We start from the raw sequence: 27,312 nt of genomic DNA, 5'->3' as shown, positions 1-27,312 counted from the left end.
GTTGTTGATTGTATGGTTGGTAATAGATAAATGCACTTTTTTTACTGGACTATTTATCGTTTTAATATGTTTCAAGGGAAGATAAATTGTAGAATTTTGTGGGATTTAATATTTGAACTTTAGGGTTTTGGTTTTTACTTTGGTTGTTGAGAAAATTGGTGTAAGAATGAAAAATCGGGGAAAAATGAGAGTGTCTATATGAAAGAAAAGAGGATACCTAATATAATTTGTTTTAGAATTGGTTCTTTTCGAACTCAAGAAAACTTTAAACAAATTGATTACTATACTAATGATAAGAGCATTTTTGAGATTCTCGAACCTCCGACAGACGAAATCTCCATGAATGCGTTCTTTCCACATCTCTTTTTTTTTCTTTTGGCCGTTTTTGTTAGGCATTGAACCCCACATTTTTAAGGGTATTTTTGAAGCAAAATATTAATGATTTTCATTCAAAACTGACGGTAAAGATATTTCTAAATTCTTATTTAAAATTAAGTGTATTTTGAAAGTTTTAAAAGTATAGGATTATTTTTGTGACAAAGTTCAAAGACATTTAAAACTTTATTTGGGCCTTCGTGAAAAATATTTGAATAATGAATTACATTGTATAAATTGAAAGAGATGAGCTACAAGTACAAGGTACAGATATATAATTACACTTTTGGAGCTTAATTAATTGAGATGTACATTTGATGGGATAAGTGTAAACCATTGGCTTTGTGGATCTCCTTGGCATTCAGAATCATTTGGACATATGCACTTGTTAGTCACAATTTGAAGGGAATGAGGAGTCCTTTGGCTTGCCCTTGTTCATCAATGGTGGCTAATTGAAGCTTGGCATTTGAAGCATATTTCCAAACGATTTGTTGGCTCGAGCAGTCTTTAGAGAGAGTTGAAGGAAACCCTTCTCCAACAGCTTTCAAACACATTATAGATTCTACCAACTTAATTGGAGCACCGTCTTCTTCATGGCCCCAACAATTAGAGGTCTTACAACTATAGACTCCTAATTGGTATTTTTTGTCCATTCACACAGTATTCACCACTAAAAGGTAATACATTATGAATGATGTGGTGAGATTTAAACTTGGATATGTGTTAAAAGAGAAAACCCATTTTGATCTTCGATTAATAAGGAGAAAAAGAAAATTAAGGTATGAAAATGGTCGGCAGAAAAGTAATATTCTCTTTAAAACCTAGATAATTAGAGAAAACAATTGTGGAAACGAAACATATCACTTAAAAAAATTATACCTTGAAGTTTGGTTAGCATAAGCTGAAACATTCGAAGGAATCTAGGGTGTAGAAAACAAGATCCGAATGGATGATTTTTATGATTTTTGTATGTGAACTCAACTGATTTTTTTTTCTCAGTTTATGGCAAGTATCATTTCTGGGCCTTTGTTGGAATAATTTAGGGACACCTTTTGTTTTGTTTTTTTTTTTTTTTAATCATTTAAGGACGAATGGGTTTGAACATGAAATCATGCGTTAGACATAACTGATGCGTTTGCTCTCATGCGTCTGAGGTCATGCGTCGGAATGATGATACGTTAATCTTAGCATGCAATAATCACTCATTCCTATCACAAGTTTTCTTATGCTTGCGCCAAGTATAACACAAACAAAAGTTTTTCGGGTAATCCGAGGTCGAACACGGGGACTTGTCACTCAATAATATTTGTGAGGTGATGCGTTTGAGGCGATGAATAAGAATAAAAATAAAGCGAAGAAGGTTTAAATGTTTAACACACTACTCCTACTCCTAACTAAACAGATTGAGCAATAGAAGACTTGCAATGAGAATAAGTAGAGACACAATAACCAATAACGCATAGTAATGTTTACCATCTTAAATCGCCCTTGTAATCCCAGCTTGTTGCACTAACGCATCACACCTCTAGGTGATCAGCTGCATGACTATATCTCTATAGTGCATGGTTGGGTCGAGCATAAGATTGTGCCTATCTCTAGGAACAATACAAAACTTGCTTAGTGCGTTTCATCCCTTACCTTCTCAGGCAGTTAGACGCGGTTACTTAACTTATAGACAAACAATGCAACATCCCATAGACAGGCGTTGCCATAGCCTTTCACCAAGCAAAGAGGATTAACTCACTATACTCGCACAACGCACACCTCTCGGTGGGTTGCTACATGCGTCCTATCTCTAGGCTACATGATTAAGCATGCGATTGACTTTGATAAATAAATGCTGAAGATAAACTATGATAGAGATGAAGATGATGAAGAAGACGGTAATGAAGGAATTAAGATTTGCATTGATCATAAAATATCTTGATATCTCAAGCTAAAATGTAATACAATATAGAGATTAGAAGGGAGATGAAGAACTTTGCGTCAAGGCTGCCGGTGGTGCCATGGTTGAATAGTGGAGATGTCTCTCTCAAGCTTTATCTCTGGCGAATGCTCTGATCGTCACTCGGTCTGGGTTGTAGAGATGAAGAATTCTCACTAGAAATCTCTTTCAAGCTCTCATCTGTGATCACAAACTTCTGCCTTGAGGCAGAAGCTCGGATGTCTCAAAATGAAGGTCTCAAGGGCTATTTATAGAATTTGGACACCGACAGTTATAATGATGAAGGTATGGCTCACTGCTGCTTTTGTTGTGGTATGGGCATTGTGACATCGCCTTATCTTATTGATACTCCCAAGGTATGTGTCCGAGCTGAATTTAGCTGAAGTTATCAACGCGTTCTACCCATCTTGCAATCTTCTATTATGGCTGTCAATCCGTGGCCGCAATCTCTATTTGTTCACCGCATTCTCCATGCGTTGGACGCATGCGATTACTGCAACTTCCATGCGTTGGACGCATGGGGTTGTCGTCTGCGTTCGTCTTTTGCGGTTGCTTGGCTTTAGCACATGCATTTGTCTGTGATTTCTTATTAGAAACGCATGCGTTTGATTCCTACAATAGCTACAAAAATAGACACTTTGGCACGGAATAACGCATAATATTAGGTTAGTGAAATTTTAGGTGCTTATCGACGCAAAACTCAATTTTTCGCAAATTCTAAGTATTATCACTGCGTTTTCTACCTGTTAGCCCTCATAATTCTAAATAAAAGGCTTATAATAATTGGTATTTCTGCCAGTTATCACCCTAAAAAACTTGTTGGGATAATTTATGGACGCGTTTTGTTTGTTTTATTTTTATCATTTAAGGACGAATGAGTTTGAACATGAAATCATGCGTTAGACATAACTGATGCGTTTTTTCCCATGCGTCTGAGGTCATGCATCAGAATGATGATGCGTTAATCTTAGAATGCAATGATCACACGTTCCTATCACAAGTTTTCTTATGCTTGCGCCAAGTATAACACAAACGCAAGTTTCTCGCGTAATCTAAGGTCGAACACGGGGACTTGTCACTCAATAATATTTGTGAGGTGATACGTTTGAGGCGATGAATAAGAATAAAAATAAAGCGAAAAAGTTTTAAATGTTTTACACACTACTCCTTCTCCTAACTAAACAGATTGAGTAATAGAAGACTTGCAATGAGAATAAGTAGAGACACAACAACTAATAACGCATAGTAATGTTTACTATCTTAAATCGCCCTAGTAATCCCAGCTCGTTGCACTAATGCATCACACCTCTCGGTGGTCAGCCACATGACTATATCTCTATAGTGCATGGTTGCATCGAGCATAAGATTGTGCTTATCTCTAGGAACAATACGAACCTTGCTTAGCGCATTCCATCTCTTACCTTCTCAAGCAGTTAGATGCGGCTATTTAACTTATAGACAAGCAATGCAACATCCCACAGACAGGCGTTGCCACAACCTTTCACCAAGGAGGATTAACTCACTTATACTTGCACAACGCACACCTCTCGGTGGGTTGCTACATGCGTTCTATGTTTAGGCTACATGATTAAGCATGCGATTGACTTTGATAAATAAACGCTGAAGAAAAACTATGATAGAGATGAAGATGATGAAGAAGACGGTAATGAAGGAATTAAGATTTGCATTGATCACAAAATATCTTAATATCTCAAGCTAAAATATAATACAATACAGAGATTAGAAGGAAGATGAAGGACTCTGCGTCAAGGCTGCCGGTGGTACCATAGTTGAATGGTGGAGATGTCTCTCTCGAGCTCTATCTCTGACGAATGCTCCAATCGTCACTCAGTCTGGGTTGTGGAGATGAAGAATTCTCACTGGAAATCTCTTTTAAGCTTTCATCTGTGATCACAAACTTATGCCTTGAGGCAAAAGCTTGGATGTCTCAAAATGAAGGTCTCAAGGGCTATTTATAGAATTTGGACGCCGACAGCTGTAATGATAAAGGTATGACTCACTGCTGTTTTTGTCGCAGTATGGGCATTGTCACATCGCCTTATCTTGTTGCAAGGTATGCGTCCGAGCTGAATTTAGCTAAAGTTATCAACGCGTTCTACCCATCTTGCGATCTTCTATTATGTTGTCAATCTGTGGCTGCAATCTCTATTTGTTCACCGCATTCTCCATGCATTGGACGCATGCGATTACTGCAACTTTCATGCGTTGGATGCATGGGGTTGCCATTTGTGTTCGTCTTTTGTAGTCGCCTGGCTTCAGTGCATGCGTTTGTCTATGATTGCTTATTACAAATGCATGCGTTTGATTCCTGCGATAGCTACAAAAATAGACACTTTGGCACGGAATAATGCATAATATTGGGCCAGTGAGGTTTTAGGTGCTTATCGACGCAAAACTCATTTTTTCAAAAATTCTAAGTATTATCATTGCGTTTTCTACCTGTTAGCCCTCATAAATAAAAGGCTTATAATAACTGGCATTTCTGCCAGTTATCAGCCTTATTCAAAGTACACGACTAAAATTAGACATTTGAAAGTATTAGGACTAATATTGAACAACCATAAAAAATTTATGTCAAAATGATATTTTAATAATAATAATAAAAAAAGTAATCAAGAGGTTCCAACAGAGCATAACAAATGACCCTGGTAGGCATTAAAGTGGTAAGAAACTTATGCACGTTATTACGATGAGCTAAGTTTTCTGGTCTTGGTTTCTTATTTCTAATCAAAGGAGATAGACTTTATTCTTTGGATTTCAGTCAAACACGTATTGTCCATTGCCAAGTGCCTTTTAATCGAGGACACCTCTTTTTCTCGATTTCTTCCTGCCCTGGTAGATTCGAGAAAATTTGTAGTTTCGACTTTGCTGCTTGTAAATTCTTTTGGCTTTTATGATATTTTCCTTTTTCAAGCCAAGCGCATAGGGATTTATATCAATTTTTCCCAGATATAAACAGGTTGGATTGGGTGGGGATCATATCAAAAAATATGCAGTTGTAGCTTAATGTTACCTTTTAGATATGGAATTCATTTGTCGACGGAGTAGTATCCTAAGACGCCTCAAGAAGTTAAGGAAATGAAAAAAATTCCATATGCATCGACAATTGGGAGTCTGATGTATGTTATGTTGTGTACACACCCTGACATATGCCTTACAGTTGGAATCATCAGCAGGTTCCAATCTAACCTTGGACACAATCATTGGACTGTTGTCAAGAATATCCTCAAGTATCTCCGGAGAATGATGAACTATATGCTTGTGTATGGGCCTAAGGATATAATCCTTACAGGATACACTGATTATGATTTTCAGACTGATGTAGATTCTAGGAAATTTACTTCAGGATCAATTTTCATTCTTAAGGGAAGAGATAGTGTGGAGAAGCATTAAACAGAGTTGTATAGCTCAATCCACGATGGAAGCAAAATATGTAACTACATGCGAAACAACTAAAGAAGCAGTGTGGCTGTGCAAGTTCTTGTTGGATTTGGTAGTGGCTCTAAATATGCATCTGCCCATTACTCTGTATTGCGACAACAGCAGTGTAGTTGTCAATTCCAAGGAACCAAGAAGTCACAAACGTGGAAAACACATCGAAAGAAAGTACCATCTCATTAGGGAGATAATATACCAAGGAGATGTGATAGTCACGAAGATAGCATCAGAAGATAATCTTGTTGATCCATTTACGAAGGCCCTTTCAGCTAAAGTATTCGAGGGCCACCTGGTTGGACTAGGATTACGAGCATCATAATCTAGGCAAGTGGGAGAATGTCAAAGGGTATATGGATGCCATAGTTTATTGTATTTTCTCTCTGTTTTTCTCAACATTGTAAAACATTATATTTGTATCTTTGTCTCATTGGAGTATTAATCCAAGTGGGAGATTTTTAGGAATGTCCTAAAACTCGTACTTCGTAAATATTGTTAACATATTCTATTTATCAATAAAAGTGTTATTGAGTATTTTTTTCAATGAATTTTTATTGATATTGCATTATGTTATAAAATTCCAATAAACGAATCCATGGCTATAATATGAATACTTTAACTTTATGTGGCGACATAAAAGAGGATCAAGTTTTAGTATATAGCCAAAATGGTCTATAAGTATATCGATGAGATCGGTACCTCATCCTAGTGACACGATTGGATGCGGCCCATTTTGTATATGATACAAATGATGTGATCCCAAAATCATTTATGTAGAGACATGTGAGTGGAGGCATCCTATGCAATGAGTTTGCCTAAGACCGAACCTCGAAATAGTCACTTTTCTTTATAACGACCGTTTACTGTTACAACTGACTATTTCAAAATCTAATGGCCTAGGGTAACTCAATCTTAATCCTGATCTAACTCCAAACTCTTATTTATTCGGAATTATCCTTTGATCTACATAGGCGAGAGTAGTCCGAAAGCACTGCTCAGTAAGTCTACCATTTTGAGGATAAGACCGGATAGATAGTTGGGAAAATAGTTCTGCAAGATGAAATTCACTCCTTCCCAGTTTAGGGTTAAGAGATAGGTTGTTCTCTTAAGTACTAATCCCTGGTCTTGAACAATGGGTTCCCACCCTCGCATGACCAAGAGGGATGTGGTTTATTAGTTGAACTATAAACAAATTGTTCAATAGAGGTTCAGTGGGAGATTAAGGAACAAGATGTATTTATAGAGATAAAGTGGTAATTTTGGTCTAGTTGTGAATACGAACAACCTGTGAAGGGTCAACTTTCTAATCATGGTTAAAGTGGACAGAAATATATCTACAGTGAGGAGAGTGCAACTATCGAGCTATAGTGGTATGTCTCGGTAGTTAAAGAATGATGTTTAATTCAGTTTAAAGAGTTTAACCAATTAATTTAAAATCGTTGGAGCTCATGATTTGTAGGTCCATAAGGTCCCTCTACTAGCTCATATAATTATCTTGGATTAGTGAATTTAGCAGATTTGAATTATATAAATTGAAGTTAGAGTTCTAAATTTGAAATGTTCAAATTCAATTTAGGGTTTGATCAATTGTATTCGATATAATTGAAATGTATAATTTAGTTGAAATTAAATGAAAATTGGAGAAATTAGTATATTTAAATATTATTTAAATATTGAATTACATGAATAGGAATCATATATTAATTAATTTAATATTTGATATTAAATTATTATTATTTAAATTAATTAATTAAATTTGTTTAATTAATTATTTAAATAAACCATTTTTCAAAATTGAAATTCAGAATTGAGTTTAATAAAAATTGGTTTTTATGAAAATCAAATTTTAATTTAATTTTTGTTTGAAAAATTGATTTTATTCAAAATAATGGATAGTGGACTAATCCAACCTTTGTTGGATTAATCCACTAAATTGAACACCTAAGCTAAGACATTAATGCAATTTGAAGTGTCAAATTGCATTAATGCTAAGTGCTTGCATGTATTGAATATATAAAATGCTCAATTTTTCAGATTTGAAGAGAAGGCAATACACAATTCTGAAAAAAAATTCTCCAACAAAAACCTCCATTGATTTCACCAAAATTCACCTCAATTCAGTGTTTCCACCACACAATCCAAGTTAAGGATAGTAGAGAGGATCCTTGTGGTAGTCCAATTGTGTTTTGGAGATCAAATTCGTAGAGGAGAAGAAGAATTTCAGCTGTTCATCACAGGTATTTTAGCTTGAAACCCTATTTTTCTGCAAAACTATTTTAGCATGCTTTATGAATTCAAATTAAGTATAATTATAGTGTTTATCTATTCTGATTTCTTTCGCTGCATGTTAGTTTTATCCATCAGAAATATTATATAGAAATTGAAAGCTTTGTTCTTCATATGCATCTACTAAGTCACTATCTTAATATTAATATTTAATTTGAGAGATGAAAGGGACTCCAAAATTTTATCTAAAAAACAGAGGGAAAGAAAAAAAAAAGAGAGAGAAAAGTAAGATAGGTTAAAAATATTGATTTTGTTTGCTGGAAGTTTCTTGAAACTTGGTTAGAATTAATTTGTTAGCAATGTTTATCCATATTTAATTTTGAACTAATTAAGCTTCTCAATAAAGAAAAACTAGGACCAGCTTTAAAAATCACAACAAACTTTGAACAAATTTCAACCTACATAACGAGTGTATATAAGCAATGTTTGGGCTATGATTCTCTCACCAAATTAAAAAAAAAAAAGATATCGACTGATAAGAAGATAAGGAAAATGGGAAGAACTTTTCAAGTTATTCTCCTTCTAGCCCTAGTCTTTGTGTTTTCATCAATTTTAGTTTATTCATTACCATTGTCAACGCGAGGAAGATGAATCATTGATTCCCAAATAGGACACAGAGTGAAACTTGTGTGTGTGAATTGGTCATCCCATACACAGAGCATGCTAGCAGAAGGCCTCAACCATAGACCATTAAAAGAACTAGCAGATGAGGCAATCAAGTTAAGATTCAATTGTGTACGACTCACATATGCAACACATATGTTCACTCGTTATGCAAATAGAACGGTTGAAGAAAACTTTGATCTTCTTGATTTAAAACAAGCAAAAGCTGGATTGGCTCAATATAATTCTTTTGTATTGAACAAGACTATTTTTGAAGCGTATGAAGCTGTTGTTGATGTGTTGGGGGCAAGTGACCTAATGGTCATTGCTGACAATCACATTAGCCAACGAAGATGGTGTTGCTCTCTTGATGATGGAAATGGCTTTTTCGGAAACCGCAAATTTGACCCTCAAGAATGGCTACAGGGTCTTAGCTTATTTGCTCAACGCTTTCGCAACAAATCTACGGTATGTAACATCAAGAGTTTTTCTTAAATTCTTAAAACTAAGCTTAAGCATTTAAAAACTTCTATAACATTAATTAACAAAGAAAGTCTTTTAATGGTTGTTTAGGTGGTAGGAATGAGTTTACAAAATGAGATACGAGGAATGATGAAAAATGCAAATGATTGGAACAACTATGTAATTCAAGGAGTAACCACGATTCATAATATAAATCCAAAAATTTTAGTGATCGTTTCAGGCTTAAATTATGACAATGATCTTCGATGCTTAAAGAAGAAGCCTTTGACGGTAAACACTTTAGACAATAAATTGGTTTTTGAGGTACACTTGTATCCTTCAGTGGAGATTCCGAGAGCAAGTTTGTACAACAACCATTAAACAATATTTGTGCAAATATTATGAATGGTTTGTAGACCATGCTGGATTTGTAATGGAAGGATCAAACCCATTTTCTTTATTTGTTAATGAATATGGGTATGATCAAGAGAGGTTGACGTTGTAGAAAATCGATTCATGGGTTGTTTCACAGCTCATCTTGCACAAAAAGATTTAGATTGGGCATTGTGGACTTGACAAAGTAGCTATTATTATAGAGAAGGTCAAGCAGAACCTACAGAAGCTTTTGGCGTGCTTGACTCTAATTGGACTCAAATTAAAAATTCTAACTTTGTCAAGAAGTTTCAACTATTACAGACCATGTTGCAAGGTAACTATACGAATGATTATAACTGTATGCAAAGATTTATAACTAGTAAACTGGTATGATTTGTGAAAACAAATGTTAAATAGTTCAACAAGAGTTTTTTTTATATCTGGTTGAGTGACAATTTGAATAATGTTTTTTTTTATGGTACACAGATCCAAATTCCAACGAATCATTCTCATATGTTATATATCATTCACAAAGTCGTCAATGTATCCAAGTCTCTAATGATAATAAAGAAAATTTCCTCACAAATTGCTCCACCTCAAATCGATGGAGTCATGACAATTATGGCACTCCAATTAGGATGTCAAGCACTGGTTTGTACTTGAAGGCTAGGGGGGAAGGCCTTGAGGTATCTCTCTCAACTGACTGTTTAGGCCAACAAAGTGTTTGGAGTGCCCTTTCGAATTCTAAGCTTCATTTGTCCACCTTCATTCAAGATGGAAAGAGTCTTTGTTTACAAATTGAAAGCTCTAATTCTTCAAAAATTGTGACCAACTCTCGTATTTGCACGAATGACGATCCAAATTGCCTCCAAGACACCCAAAGCCAATGAATTTGTTGGAACCAACACAATGTGATTGGCTTTGTATTTTTAAGATTAATTATATGACAACACTTTGTATATATATATATATGCACCAATGCCGATCCAAATTATACCTTCAAAACACCTAAAGCCAATGATTTAACTTGTTTGAACCAACACATTATGATTGGCTTTGTATTTGTAAGATTAAATAAATGGCAACTCCTTGTATTTGTATGAAGAGCAATCAAAATTGCTTCCAAGTTATCCAAAGCCAATGCCAATGATTTGACGAACTTGGTGGAACTAACACATTGTGACTGGCTTTTTGTATGTGTAAGATTCTATATATGACAAACGTCCCATATCATTTATGATTATTTTAAGGCCAGTTTTTCTTTTTCCTTCTAGAAATCTATTACCTCCTATTAATTTTATTAATTTAAGAATGTAAGTGACTTAATTATAAATTATAGACTCATGCAACAAAGTGTGACATAAAAAAAAAAAAAAGTTTAGACAAGAATGTATTTCATCTGGTTAAAAGAAAACATTCACTCTCTTCCACATCCTATATCTTTACTCCTCTACCTCCGTTCAAATCATACATTTTCAAATATTTTCAGTAATTTATTTCTATTTAGTATAACATTGGAGATGAGGAATTAAACCTCTAATATCAATGAAAATAACTCATGCCGATTAACGTAGAGCTGTTATTATTTTTGTAGCACTACTTTTGTATTTAAAACTTTATAAATCATAGTTTGGAAATGTGTACGTGTGTATATATAGAATATAAATTCTAGGTTTAAATACCATTTTGGTCCCTCTACTTTTGTTTTTAATTCATTTTGGTTCTTATATTTACCATTTTGGTTCATTTTAGTCCATATACTTTTAAAATATCCGTTTTGGTCTTTATACTTTCAATTTTAGTTTATTATAGGATCAAATGAAACAAAGTCAAAAGTAGAGAGATTAAAATAAATATAGTAAAATTATAAGTACTAAAATGTATAAGTACCAAAATGTACCAAAGTCATAAGTACATGGACCAAAATAGTATTTAAACATAATCTAAAATAATAATCATATCTATATCTATATATAGATATGATATTGCATGCATATTTTGTATATTATGATGTCTTTCGTTAATTGATTGAGAATTTTTTTTTTCCATAGAAGCTATGTTTTGTAGGTTTTTAAATACAAGCATATGCCATGCTAAGTTTAAACTTTTTTTTTTAATATATATATACAAAAATAGATTTATGTGATCTTTTTCTATGTTAGGCTTATGAGGGGAACTCATTTTTAACTTGGGTAGATAGTTAGGTAGATTAAGTACCAATAACCATATCAAATGTTGGTGACGGTTTAGATTGTGATGATGATTGGCTAGAGTTCATGTTTTTGTATTTCAAGAGTCGGTTCAAGTCTAGTTGTAAGATTGTGAAGCTTCAAGTATAAAGTCATTTTTCTTAATTTATCCGAGTGATATTTTATTTTTGTTTTATTCTTATGAGCATGCACAAATATTTGAATTGATGTTTCAATTATGATTACTCGATTTGTTTGTTTATTGATCCTACTATAAAAATCGCATTGAACTCATGAAAGGTTATTTTTTTCAAAATCCAAGTAAAGTTTCAACAACTGAAAAAGGTAATTCTTAGGTCATGGGTACCTTAGGTCATGGGTAACCATTTGGTTTTTTATTTTCTATTTCCTAAAACTAAGTTTATAAACATTATTTCATTATATTGATTTATTTGTTTTAATTTGTTAACTACTTTTTCGCCTTGTTTATTTCACAGAACATTACAAGGGGTTTTTAAGGAAAATTGTTGTATACGGTTGTTTCATGGATTTTAATTTTCTAAATCCTTGGTATTAATTATCTATAGGCAAAAAAAGTCCTCCAGAATGCGAGTTTTTATTATCTTTTAAAAAGATGGGATTTCTTCTTTGGACATGTGCATGAGAGATAAAAAATGGTTGCGTTAGGAAAATGTATGGTCTTCCCTCTTTCAAACCAATAACATTATTATTTAGATCCAATTTGGTAACTACTTCTTATAATGATTTGCATTTTTTAAATACAATGGTTAAATTCTTCGATAAATTTAAAAAACAAAAACAACTTTTTGAAACTATTTTTTTTTTTAATTCTCAAAGTTTAGCTTATTTTTTTAAACCATTGATGAAAAGTAAATAATAAATGAAGAAATTTAGGATGAAAGTAGTGTCCATGAGCTTAATTTTAAAAAACAAAAACAAAAACAAAAAACAAATGGTTAATTTTTCTTATTTTTTAATTACTATTTTAAAATTTAATATTAATTCCAAATATACTAATTGGTCAATTCATAATATATTATATTATGATAAAAATAAATTTTAAATTAATTAAAATATTGGATAATTGTTTTAAATAGAAAAACTATTAGAAATATTTTTAAATATAGCAAAATGTCACTATTTATCAATGATAGACACTCATATACATCATCAGTATTCATCATGATAGACAGTAGCGCCCGACAATCTGAACAACTTGAACTATCCAACCCAAATACAAGCGTTGGGTTGGGATAATTTTTTTCTTGAATTAAGTTGGGTTGAACTTTTACTATTTTTGTTGGGTTGGGTTGGGTCTTAGGTTGGCTAAATAAAAATTCTGGTTGACCGAACCCAACTCAAATTACATACATACATACATACATACATATATATATATATATATATATATATTTCTCTTTATTTAAAGTTTGGCTACTTTGAATTAATGAATTAATGAATTTTTAATATTTTTGTTTAAAAATTGTTATGGTATTTGTATTTGTTTAAAGTTTGCAATAAATATCATAGATATTTGGTTTTTAACATTTGACTTTTATGAGATTTTATTTATTAGCCATGTGTTATAGATAAATTTATATTTTTAAAATTAATAAGAAAAAATAAGTTATAACCCGACAACCCAAACCATTTTTCTCAGGCCGCTTGATAATATCGCAACCTCGGTGGCAAAATTGTAGGTTAGTTGCATGCGTTTGACATACTCAATCCACATGTTCACATGCTATGCAAATTTGATGTTCAACAATCCTTTGAGAATCTTGATTTGAAAGAAGCCATGACAGACATAGCCCAAAACAATCGTTCCATATTGAACATGATACTCACTGAGGCTTATGATGCGGTAGTTGATTCACTTGCTGCACATGGAGTCAAGGTAGTTTCTGATAATCATATAAGCCAACCAAGATGGTGTTGTAGTGATGGTGACGGCAATGACTTCTTCGATGATCGTTATTTCAATCCAAAAAATGACTATAAGAAATCAGTTTGGCAGCTAAAAGCCTAAAAAATAAACCCAAATATATTTTAGTTATTTATTTCTCTTTTCATAAAATTTTTAAGACTAGAAATAGGTCATAATTTATAGTGTTTAATGGAACAACTTTTAGACTTTCATTTTAGTTTTTTTTAGGCTAAACTATATAAAAACTTTTGAAATCTAAATGCCATACATATACTTAGTTTTTTTGTTTTTTGTTTTCCTCACAATCCTTAATAACATATAAGATACACATTAGTTGTAATTTGCGGATTTTATTAACAGGAGAGGCCAAAGAAAAGTGTCTTTAGATAATGTCAAAGGTTAAGGGTTAAATATGAACTTTTTTTTCTTTTTTCTTTTTTTTTTAAGCCAACCCTATCATTCACATAAACCTTTTATATATTATTTTATATTTAAATACTATTTTGATCATTATATATTGTTTCTATTTCATTTTAGTTTCAATGGTTTCAAACATATAAATTATGTCCTTAAATTTTTAATTTAATAATTAAGTTAGTCCTATTGTCATATTGAAGTAAGTTTTTATTGAACTTGGTAAAGAAATAATTTTCTATTCAAGAAAAAAGACACATCATTTGAATGCCTTTTCAAAATTTATAGAGGGGAGAAAAATATAGACTATTTACTTTTTAAAATGTTAACTATAAACTAGCATACTAACCTTGAATTTTTTTGTGAGAGTACAATAACTAAACTTGGATAATAGAGATTAAAATAGAATTCACAAGTTCCAAAATATAGGAACAAAATTAGTATTTTAATCTATAATTGATAAATATTTTGACCATTTGTATGATAATATATATGCAAAAGGTGGTGGCAATGAGTTTGAGAAATGAACCACGAGGACCAAACCAAAACGTCAAGATGTGGTTTCAATACATGAGACAAGGAGCTAACCTTATTCACCAAATTAACCCAAATGTTTTAGTAGTGATTTATGGACTAAACTATGACACCGACCTAAGCTTTTTGAAGAATAAGTCAATGGACTTTCTCTTGGACAACAAGCTGTATTTGAAGCTCACTTGTACTCCTTTACAAACAACATGGGTGATTCTTGGACGTCGAAACCATTAAACACTTTTCATAATAATATCAACCAAGGATTCAAAGATCAAGCTAGGTTTCTAGTGAGAGGACAAAACCCAATGCCACTATTTGTGAGTGAATTTGAGATCGACCAAACAGGCACAAATGGGGCCAAAATCGATTTTTGAGTTGTTTTTTTACCTACCTTACCACAATGATTTGGATTGGGGCCTATGGGGTTACAAGGTAGCTACTACTATAGGGAAGGTGTGAAAAATGCTGAAGAAATCTTTGGCATTTTAGATTCTAAGTTTACAAATGTCAAAACACCTATGTTAAATTGTAAATTACTTTTGTTAGGATTTTCAGGTTGCAAAGTCAAGTCTCCTTTTGTTAGATTGTTGAGCTTTGCCAGGGGATTATTGTTAGCTAATTTTAGTGTTGAACCAAGCTATTTATACCTGTACAATTGATCAATAGAGATACACAAAAAATCATCCATTCAAATTTTGTTTTTTACATGATATCAGAGTCTTGCTAGCTGGTTTCTTCTTCCTCTTGTTCTCTATCATTGTTGCCATCAACCTAGATCTCCTCCTCGTGCCATCCGTCTGTTCATTGTTGCCAAAGAATGACTAGTGCAAGCAACCCAGATCCCTGTTGGTCGTTGCCATCCGGTCATCGCACTAGTATTGTCCACCCAGATCCCCTGTCCGGCGTGAAGAAGAACCAACCCTGTCCGTGCAGGAGTATATCAGCATGCAGCGGAAATAACAAGGATCAATAAGCATTCTAGTTCATTAATTTTGGCTATAAATAGAGCATGCTCATACAATAATAAGAGGGTTTCAAGTCATACCTTTGTAAAACTTTTTGAATCACGAATTCAATTGTAAATCTTCTCCAAATCTATTTGTAAACCACCTCAAGATCTTTCCTACTATTCTCTTGGAGCTTTAGATTGAGTTGTGAGAGTCAAAATAAGCTTAAATGAAGGAAATTTGGAGAAGAAGCTCACTACTGCACCCTCTTGAAGAACACCTTCTTCAACAAAAGTTTTTAAGCAAAAACTTAATTGATGCATATCTGATTTCCACTTAAATCTTCTCTATTTATTGCAGGACATTCATGCAATGAAGGTTGCTACATGAGGAGCAGCTCATGCTTGAAAGATTAAATCAAAAGTCAAGTGGGAAATGAGTGAGCTCCTTTGATGAAGAAAGTGAGATTCTCCCACTTTTCATTTTCCAATCTTTTCCAATTTGTGTTTTACGATTTTAATTTTTTTTTATAAATTGATTTCCAAAATCAATTTAGTTTTCAAAATTAAAAACTTTATTAATTTTACAAAATTAATTTCGCAAATTAATTTTCTAATAAAATTAATAATAAATAATTAATTAAACAATTTAATTAATTTAACATCAAATATTAAATTAATTTTACACAAATTCTACTTTCATGAATTCTTATTCATGAATTTAATATTTAAATCATATTTAAATATTAATTGATTTTTCAATCTTATTTAACTCTAAAATTAAACGCGTAATTATAACACATATAATTACTAATTCCCTTAATTCTAATTTGAATGTTTTGAATTAACTTATCACACTACTCTAAGGTTAATCTATTTATGAGCTAGTAGGGGGACCTCGTGGACCTACAGATCATGGATTCCAACGATATGAGATTAATTGGCTAAACTTCTTACACCAAATTAACCCCTATTCGATAACTAATGGGTCACTCCACTAAAGCCCATAGTTGCACTCCCCTCATTGTAGATATATTATGTCCATTCGATATAACCATGATTAGTAAGTTAACCCTTCACAGGTTGTTCGTAATTACGTCTAGGTCAAATGTTTATTTTACCCCTGAGATTACCTCTTGTTCTTTAAGTCCCACTAATCCTCTAATGAACAATTGGTTTGTGATCTGATCAATAAACCGAGTCCTTCTTAAGCCAATGAGTGGGTGGGACCCCTTCTCAAGACCCAGAGTTAGCCCTTAAGAGAACAACCTCTCTACTATCCTTGAAAGTGGGTATGAGTGAATTCCATCTTGCACCCTATGTCCCTAGCTATCTACCTGTCTTACCCCTGAAATGGAGGTTTATTGAGCTGGCATTGTTGAGCCAATCCTCACCTATGCAAATTGAAGGATAATTCTAAATAAACAGGAGTTAATAGTTAGCTCAGGATTAAGCTCAAGTTACCTAGGTCATCACTTTGAAATAGCCAGTCTTAAACAGTAAACAACGTTATAAAGTAAGAGTGACTGATACATGGTTCGATCTTGATAAAGTAAGAGTGAATGATTTCGTGGTCCGATCTTGTACAAACCCATTGCCCCACTCCTCATGTCATAACATGTACGAATTAGGATCACATCGTCTGTAATCCTTTACAACTCCTTGTAACAACTACAGAATGGGTTACATCCAATAGTGTTATAAGAATAAGGAACCCAACCTTATTCATATACTAGATCATTTTGACTATTTACTCGAACCTGATCCACTTTTATGTCTCTACATAAAGTTCAAGTACTCATGTAATAGTTGTGGTTCTTTTAGTTAATGGATTTATTTCTAAAAGGAAATAAGTAATTCATATATTCAATAACAACTTATTGAATTTTCAGAATAAGTTTTTTTTGTTTACAAACCACGAGTTTTAGGACATAAAACCCAACAAACTCCCATTTGGGCTAAAATCTAGTGGTAACTTATATATCCAAATATATAAAACTGAGTTTCTAAGTTTTACAGAGAAATACAACAAACTAGGGCATCACATACTCATGGTTTACTATACTGTATCTCATGCCCGATTTTTCTCCCACTTGCCCTAGGTTATTTACCTGATATTCCTAGTCTTTACTAGGTGATTTTCAAACACTTTAACCGAGAGAATCATTGTAAACATGTTAGTGTACAATAGATTTCTTATTAAACTATATGGGGAATGCATCTTATTCTCACAACACTTGTTTCACAATAATGGTTAGGAAGTCATACTTTCCTTCCACTACATTGAGGTACTCTCAACTCTTTGAGTAAGATGCATCTGACCTGTCTAAACAGTATTAATTCAATAACTATTTATTGATATATGCAAGTTTTTATGGAAACAAATAATACAAGGTGATCTTGAATAATATTCCAATAATTGGAATGATGTTGAGAAAACAATCTAAGGCAACTAAAAAGTTTGTCACTGAATTTCATGTTCTATCAAATAGACCTAGAAATCTTAAACTTTCTATACTTGCCTTAATTGATTTCTAGCCGTTTTAAATATCTGAATATTTGCAAATGATTTTTAATTAGGTTGGTTCTTAATAGAAGTTGCTATGCGATAGAACAAACATAATTTTCGCTAATGAACATTTCATTTACAACAAAAATATATACAATTTGTTCTTTTTAAGATAAACTAACTCTTATTACAAAAAGCAGATAAGATTATCTTCAGACAGCAACATCTCCCACTGGTCAATTTAAGGACAGTTGGCAATCTTCAGGAGCTAGTTTACCTGTTTTGCTTTCTCTGCTCTCTTTGTAGCAAGGTATTGAGGGCAATTCCTCTTCCAATGCCTTTCCTCGTTGCAGTGGAAACACTTTCTTTTGTCTGCAATATTAGCCTTGCCTTTTCCCCCAGCAGTTTTCTTCTTCCCTTTCCCCTTATTTTTCTTAACATGAATACTCTTACTCTGTGAAGAAGAAACAACATCAGGCTTTTTGGAGGACGTTCCTCTCTTTTCAGCGGTAGTAACATGTATTTCCAGTTCCAGCCTTTAGCTCTCATCATTGTCTGGTGAGCCTGTAGCTCATTCAGAAGAGTAGTCAAACAGTATTAAATTTTATTCATAAGCGCATTCATGCAGAACCACAGAAAACTCTTTGGAAGAGATTCTAGAATAAAACTGACTTGACTTCTCTCGTTAACGACAACCACATTGACTTTCGCCACATTGAAATATATCATCATGTCTAAGAGAGAAAGACAGTTGTCAAAACATCCCTCGTAGAGATCTATAATCTCTTTGGCAGTATCTATAACCTCATGTTTCTTTGCCAAAACATCAGATATACTGACGAGGATATAGGCATGAACTTTGTCATTTTCCCTGATCCATCTATCGTACGCATCTCGAACAGTTCGGTTTGCGTTTAAGCCAGGAATGGGAGGACAATCCTCTGTTAAGACGAACTGTAAATCGTCTATTACTAGTATAGTATTCAGATTTAATTTTCAAGTTGCATAATTATCCCCAAACAGTTTGTCAGATGCCAATAATTGTACTAATGAACTTGTCATTCTGAAAAATATAAACAAATTTTATAAGTGAATTGCTTTTAAATCCAATCAAGTTTAGCAAAGTAATATTATACCAAAGATTATTTTTGCAATGATACTACAACAAGACATTCTTGACTAAATACTATCTCCAGAATAACTCATTTTCTGATAGTCATTTAGCTACCGTTTTTGGTTAGAAATTATTAACTCATTAATAATTCTGTAAGTGTAACCCTCTATTTTCAGACCTTAGAAGTCCGATCCCAACGATGCTCCCGAAGTTGGAAAGTCAAAGTTAAAACCGACTTTAGAAATCCTATCCATTTCTAGAGTTTGAGTTGTTCTGAATCCTATGTTAAAACCTTTCGAGGGGATAGCCGTCATTAAACGACTAACGTGGCCGACTTAAAAACGACAAGCAGATGCAACATAGGAATCTCATAGTTCAAACCAAGAGAAGAGACCGTAGGATATGTTGACACATATCCTTCACCCACTTACTATGAACTACTTCCTCTATTCGCTTTGATCTTGACCTCGTGAAAAACACTTTCCGAATGTAGTAGTGAAGGTATAATCGACACGAAGTGTTGCACAGATCTCACGGTGGGAATTTTCTAGGGACGTGAGAATTGAAATCAATATATCGTATATTTTATTTTCCATTGAACAACTTTCCCTCATTCAGCATGATCAATTCATGCAAACACTTTCCGAGTGGAGGTCATTCCTAGGGTGACACGAAGTGCCGTATGAACCTTTTGGTGTGGACATCTTGAGAATGTGAAAATTTTAAAATCAAAACATCATATTTGATTTTAAAGTGAACAACTTTCCCCATTCACCTAAATCTCGATTCATGTAAACACTTCCCGAATGGAGGTCACTCCCAGGGTGACTCAAAATGCCACATGAATTTCGATCGTGAACTCTTAGGGACATGAGAGCTAAAAATAATCATATCATATATGTTTATTAATCTCTCACTGAAGTGTTCTAACATATCATATATGTTATTTGATTTTCATTGAAGTGTTCTAATAGCATATCATATATGTTATTAAACTCCCACTGAAGTGTTCTAATGTTAAATGGGGTATATATTTCTTAGGTTTGTTTTGGCTAATTAAACAACCTAAGTCTAGGTGTTTATCCAAGTATAATGTTTATAATTGGATTTAACTTACAATGTCTAGGTGATAAACCAGTTTTAAAACCTCACATCGCTCACGTATTGCTCATTAAACCAATTAACAACGCTAAATAATTCGGCCATAATCCCCAGGTAGGAGATGTTCCATAGACCTCAACTTAAATACCCATAACCTTCGACAAGATTATATACCGGTTGAGTTTGTAACACATGTTTTACAAGTTTTAACGACCATTTTAACTATTAACATGAGTGTTTAATTTACGTGAGCATGCAACTATTCTTTGTTATAGATTTTAAATGTCTAACCCAATTTTATAACAACTTACAAAATTTTAGACATGCTAAATATCCATAACATACATCAAAGGCATTCAATATTTAATATAACATTTATATTAAATTAAAAAAATCCTAAAACATGCATATTAGATATTATAACATTTTATAACATACTTTGCATGTAACATGCTTCCTATGGTGGGATCTACATGGCATACTATATGCACGTACAAGATTTATTTAATTATAACATACATCATATGCATAAATAACTAAACACATACTGATATGATTCTAGTTTTGGTATTTTCAAGCAAACAAAGGCCTAAGAATTACAAAAACAGCAAGAAACAGCTCCAAACCACTCGAATCGCCCCAAACCAAACTTGAATAGCTTGAACCAGACTAGAATTGCTTGAACCAGACCAGCCAAAAACCATTTGAGGCCGAACTGGACAGGACCTGAAGAAGACCGATCGAACCGGCTGCTCTCGCTAGTTTTAGTGTCGCTCAATTCAATCTCGCTACTCTCGGTAAGGCAAGTGTCGCTCGGTTCAGCTCTCGCTAGCTCCAGTCACGAACGGTTCACCTCTCGCTAGCTCAATTGAATCTCGCTGGTTTTGGTGTTGCTCTTGCTCGAAATCTTGCTCGAAATTCCATCGAAAAACTCACCCTCGCTCGAATTATGAGCAGCATTGCGACGCTCAAGGGCAGCATTGCATGCTGCCTGGACAGAAGCTTATGATCTGAAAATCTGTAGCTCGGCCTTCTTCACTTCTTTCTTCAATTACAACTGAATTTCAACTCTAATGACTCCAAATAAATTATAGACTCTAGAGCACACATATAAGCTCATCAAACAAGAGCCAAATACAAATTTAATCAAGAAATCAAAGAGAATTTAAATGCCAAAACTCAAAAAACCATATCAGTGCACCATTTTTTTGTTGGGTTTTATGTCCTAAAACTAGTGGTTTGCAAACAATAAAACTTATTCTGAAAATTCAATAAGCTGTTATTGAATATATGAATTGCTTATTTTTTTTTAGAAATAAATCCAATAAACTAAAAGATCCATGACTATTACATGAGTACTTGAACTTTATGTGGAGACATAAAAGTGGATCAGGTTCGAGTAAATAGTCAAAATGATCTATAGTATATGATTAAGGTTGGGTGCCTTATTCTGGTAACACTATTGGATGTGACCTACTCTGTAGTTGTTACAAAGAGTTGTAAAGTGCTACAGACGATGTGATCCTAATTCGTACATGTTATGACATGAGGAGTAGGGGTGTCCTGTGCAATGGGTTTGTACAAGATCGGACCACGAAACAGTCACTCTTACTTTATAACGTTGTTTACTATTTAAGACTGGCTATTTCAAAACGATGACCTAGGTAACTTGAGCTTAATCCTGAGCTAACTATTAACTCCTGTTTATTTAGAATTATCCTTTAATTTGCATAGGTGAGGATTGGCTCAACAGTGCCAGCTCAATAAACCTCCATTTCAGGGGTAAGACCGGGTAGATAGCTGGGGACATAGGGTGGAAGATGGAATTCACTCATACCCACTTTCAAGGATAGTAGAGAGATTGTTCCCTTAAGTGCTAACTCTGGGTCTTGAGCAAGGGGTCCCACCCACTCATTGGCTTGAGAGGGACTCGGTTTATTGATCAGATCACAAACCAATTGTTCATTAGAGGATTAGTGGGACTTAAGGAACAAGAGGTAATCTCAGGGGTAAAATAAACATTTGACCTAGACGTTATTACGAACAACCTGTGAAGGGTTAACTTACTAATCATGGTTATATCGAATGGACATAATATATCTATAATGAGGGGAGTGCAACTATGAGCTTTAGTGGAGTGACCCATCAGTCATCGAATAGGGGTTAATTTGGTGTAAGAAGTTTAGCTAATTAATCTCATATCGTTGGAATCCATGATCTGTAGGTCCACGAGGTCCCCCTACTAGCTCATAAATAGATTAGCCTTAGAGTAGCATGATAAGTTAATTTGAAACGTTCAAATCAGAATTAAAGGAATTAGTAATTATATATGTTATAATCACGTTTAATTTTAGAATTAAACAAAATATGAGAATCAATTAATATTTAAATATGATTTAAATATTAAATTCATGACGGTGGAATTTGTGTAAAATTAATTTAATATTTGATATTAAATTAATTAGAATTAATTAAATTGTTTAATTAATTATTAATTATTAATTTTATTAGAAAATTAATTTACGAAATTAATTTTGTAAAATTAATAAAGTTTTTAATTTTGAAAACCAAATTGATTTTGGAAATCAATTTATAAAAAAATTAAAATTGTAAAACACAAATTGGAAAAGATTGGAAAATGAAAAGTGGGAGAATTCATCAAAGGAGCTCACTCATTTCCCACTTGACTTTTGATTCAATCTTCCAAACATGAGCTACTCCTCATGCAGCAACCTTCATTGCGTGAATGTCTTGCAATAAATAAAGAAGATTGAAGTGGAAATCAGATATGCATCAGTTGAGTTTTTGCTGAAAAACTTCTATTGAAGAAGGTGTTCTTCAAGAGGGTGCAACAGTGAGCTTCTTCTCCAAATTTCCTTCATTTAAGCTTATTTTGAGTCCCACAACTCAATCTAAAGCTCCAAAAGAATAGTAGGGAAGACTTTGAGGTGGTTCACAATAAGATTTGGAGAAGATTTGCAATTGAATTCGTGATTCAAAAGGTTTTACAAAGGTATAACTTGAAACCCTCTTATTATTGTATGAACATACTTTATTTATAGCCAAAATTAATGAATTAGAATGCTTATTGATACTTGTTGCTTTCGTTGCATGTTGATATACTCCTGCACGGATAGGGTCGGTTCTTCTTCACGCCGGACAGGGGATTTGGGTGGACGACACTGGTGTGATGACCAGATGGCAACGACTAACAGGGATCTAGGTTACTTACACTGGTCGTTCTTTGGTGGCAATGAACGGACGGACGACACAAGGAGGAGATCTGGGTTGACGGCAACAATGATAGAGAACAAGAAGAAGAAGAAACCAACTAGCAAGGCTCTGATACCGAGTAGAAAACAAGATCTAAATGGATGATTTTCTATGTATCTCTATTGATCACTTGTACAGGTATAAATAGCTTGGTTCAACAATAAAATTTGCTAACAAGAATCCCCTAACAAAGCTTAACAATCTAACAAAAGGAGACTTGACTTTGCTACCTGAAAATCCTAACAAAAGTAGTTTACAATTTAACATAGGGGTTTTGACATTTGTAAACTGAAAATTTAAGATGCCAAAGGTTTCTTCAGCATTTTTCACACCTTCCCTGTAGTAGTAGCTACCTTGCAATGCCCATAGGCCCCAATCAAAATCAATTGTGGTAAGTTAGGTAAAACAACTCAAAAATCGATTTTGGCCTTCATTTTTGCCTGTTTGGTCGATCTCAAATTTACTCACAAATAGTGGCATTGGGTTTTGTCCTCTCACTAGAAACCTAGCTCGATCTTCAAATCCTTGGTTGACTTTAGCACGAAAAGTGTTTAATGGTTTCGACGTCCAAAAATTACCCATGTTGTTTGTAAAGAAGTATATGTGAGCTTCAAAGACAGCTTGTTGTCCAAGTTAAAGTCCATTGACTTGTTCTTCAAGAAGCTTAGGTCGTTGTCATAGCTTAGCCAAGAAATCACTACTAAAATATTTGGGTTAATTTGGTGAATAAGATTAGCTCCTAGGCTCATGTATTGAAACCACATCTTGACGTTTTGGTTTGGTCCTCATGATTCATTTCTCAAACTCATTGCCACTACCTTTTGCATATATATTATCATACAAATGGTCAAAATATTATCTAAAATATTTATCAATTATAAATTAAAATACTAATTTGGTTCCTATATTTTGGAACTTGTGGGTTCTATTTTAATCTCTGTTGTCCAAATTTAATTATTGTACTCTCACCAAAAAATTTCAAGGTTAGTATGTTAGTTTATGGTTAACATTTTAAAAAGTAAATAGTCTATATTTTTCTCCCCTTTATAAATTTTGAAAAGGCATTCAAATGATGTGTCTTTTTTCTTGAATAGAAAATTATTTTTTTACCAAGTTCATTAAAAACTTACTTCCATATGACAATAGGACTAACTTTATTATTAAATTAAAAGTTTAAGGATATAATTTATATATTTGAAACCATTGAAACTAAAATGAAATAGAAACAATATATAATGATCAAAATAGTATTTAAATATAAAATAATATATAAAAGGTTTATGTGAATGATAGGGTTGGCTTAAAAAAAAAAAAAGAAAAAAGAAAAAAGAAAAAAGAAAAAAAAGTTCATATTTAACCCTTAACCTTTGACATCATCTAAAGACATCTTTCTTTCGTCTCTTCAGTTAATAAAATCCGCAAATTACAACTAAGGTGTAATTTATATGTTATAAAGGATTGTGAAAAAAAAAAAGAAGAAAAAAACTAAGTATATGTATGGCATTTAGATTTCAAAAGTTTTTATATAGTTTAGCCTAAAAACAACTAAAAAGAAAGTCTAAAAGTTGTTGCATTAAACACTATAAACTATGACCAATTTCTACAGTCTTAAAAGTTTTATGAAAAGAGAAATAAATAACTAAAATATACTTGGGGTTTATTTTTTAGGTTTTAGCTACCAAACTGATTCCTTGTAGCCATTTTTGTGGATCGAAATAGCGATCACCAAAGAAGTCATTGCCATCACCATCACTACAACACCAACTTAGTTGGCTTATATGATTATCGGAAACTACCTTGACTCCATGTGCAGCAAGTGAATCAACCACCGCTTCATAAGCCTCAATGAGTATCATGTTCAACATGGAAAGATTGTCTTCGCCTATGCCTGCCATGGCTTCTTTCAAATCAAAATTCCCAAAGGATTGTTGAACAATCAAATTTGCATAGTATGTGAACATGTGGATTGAGTATGTCAAATGCACGTAACTAAACCGCAAATTTGCCACCAAGGTCGCGATATCATCAAGCGGCCTGAGAAAAATGAGTTGGATTGTTGAATTATAATTTATTTTTTCTTATTAATTTTAAAAGCGTAAATTTATCTATAACACTTTGCAAAAAATTAAAATCTCATAAAATTCAAATGTTAAAAACCAAATATCTATGATATTTATTACAAACTTTAAACAACAAATACCATAACAATTTTAAAACAAAAATATTAAAAATTCATTAATTCAAAGTAGCTAAACTTTAAATATATATATATATATATATATGTAATTTGAGTTAGGTTGGGTCAGCCCGAATTTTTATTTAGCCAACCTGAGACCCAACCCAATAGAAATAGTAAAAGTTCAACCCAACTCAATTCAAGAAAAAAGTTCAATCCAACTCAATTCAAGAAAAAAGTTCAACCCAACTCAATCCAAGAAAAAAACTAACCCAACCCAACGCTTGTATTTGGGTTAGATAGTTTAGGTTGTTCAGATTGTCGGGCGCTACTATCTATCATGATGAATGCTGATAGATGTATATCAGTGTCTATCACTGATAAATAGTGACATTTTGCTATATTTAAAAATATTTCCAACAGTTTTTCATTTAAAATAATTATCTAATATTTTAATTAATTTAAAATTTATTTTTATCATAATATAATATATTATTAATTGACCAATTAGTATATTTGGAATTAATATTAAATTTTAAAATAGTAATTAAAAAAAATCAGAAAAAATTAAAGCTAGTATTCAAATGTTATTGTCTCATTAGTTTAATAATGATATATTAATTATTTAAAATATTAAAGTCCATTTTGGTAATCATTTTATTTTTTATTTTTATTTTTGAAAATTAAGCCATGAACATTATTTTCACATCCAAATTTTTTCATTTGTTATTTACTTTTCACCGATGGTTTAAAAAACAAGCTAAATTTTGAGAATTAAAAAAATAGTTTCAAAAAGTTGTTTTTGTTTTTGGAATTTGTCTAAGAATTTAATCATTGTACTTAAGAAAATGCAAATCATTGTAAGAAATGTAGATAAAATAGGTTTAATTTTTTTTTAAAAAAAATCAAATATTTACCAAATTGGGTCTAAATAATAATGTTATTGTTTGAAAGAGGGAAGACAATACATTTTCCTAACTATTTATGGTTATTGGTACTTAAAAGATAATAAGAAATCCATTTTTTTTCTCTCTCATGCACATGTCCAAAGAAGAAATCCCATCTTTTTAAAAGAGAATAAGAATCCACATTCTGGATCTAAACCGTCATCAACATTTGATATGGTTATTGGTACTTAATCTACCTAACTATGTACTTAAGTTAAAAATGAGTTCCCCTCATAAGCCTAACATAGAAAAAGATCACATAAATCTATTTATATATATATATATATAAAGAAAGTTCAAACTTAGCATTGTATATGATTGTATTTAAAAACCAACAAAACATAGCTTCTATGAAGAAAAAAAACTCTCTCAATCAAATAACGAAAGACATCATAATATACAAAATATGCATGCAACATCATATCTGATCAAGCAATATATATATACAGATACACATTTCCAAGATTACTATTTAGATTATATTTAAATACTATTTTGGTCCATGTACTTATGACTTTGGTACATTATTTATACATTTTAGTACCAATAATTTTACTACATTCATTTTAATCTCTCTACTTTTGACTTTGGTTCATTTGATCCTGTACATTTCAAACACTTTGTACATGACCAAATTGAAGGAGATACCTCATCGCCTT

General features: G+C 32.7%; 2 pseudogenes; one reads left to right on the top strand and one right to left on the bottom strand.

The window, feature by feature from the left end:
- Nucleotides 1-672: 672 nt before the first annotated feature.
- Nucleotides 673-27,306, bottom strand: LOC150031716 (glycosyl hydrolase 5 family protein-like; annotated as a pseudogene).
- Nucleotides 8,555-9,895, top strand: LOC120068167 (glycosyl hydrolase 5 family protein pseudogene; annotated as a pseudogene).
- Nucleotides 27,307-27,312: the final 6 nt, after the last annotated feature.

Source organism: Benincasa hispida, chromosome 12, assembly GCF_027475165.1.
Source record: "Benincasa hispida cultivar pf3 chromosome 12, pf3_genome.v1.1, whole genome shotgun sequence".
Classification (NCBI taxonomy): Eukaryota; Viridiplantae; Streptophyta; class Magnoliopsida; order Cucurbitales; family Cucurbitaceae; genus Benincasa; species Benincasa hispida.
The sequence above is the reverse complement of the archived record's forward strand: the minus strand, read 5'-3'. Positions and strand labels throughout refer to the sequence as shown.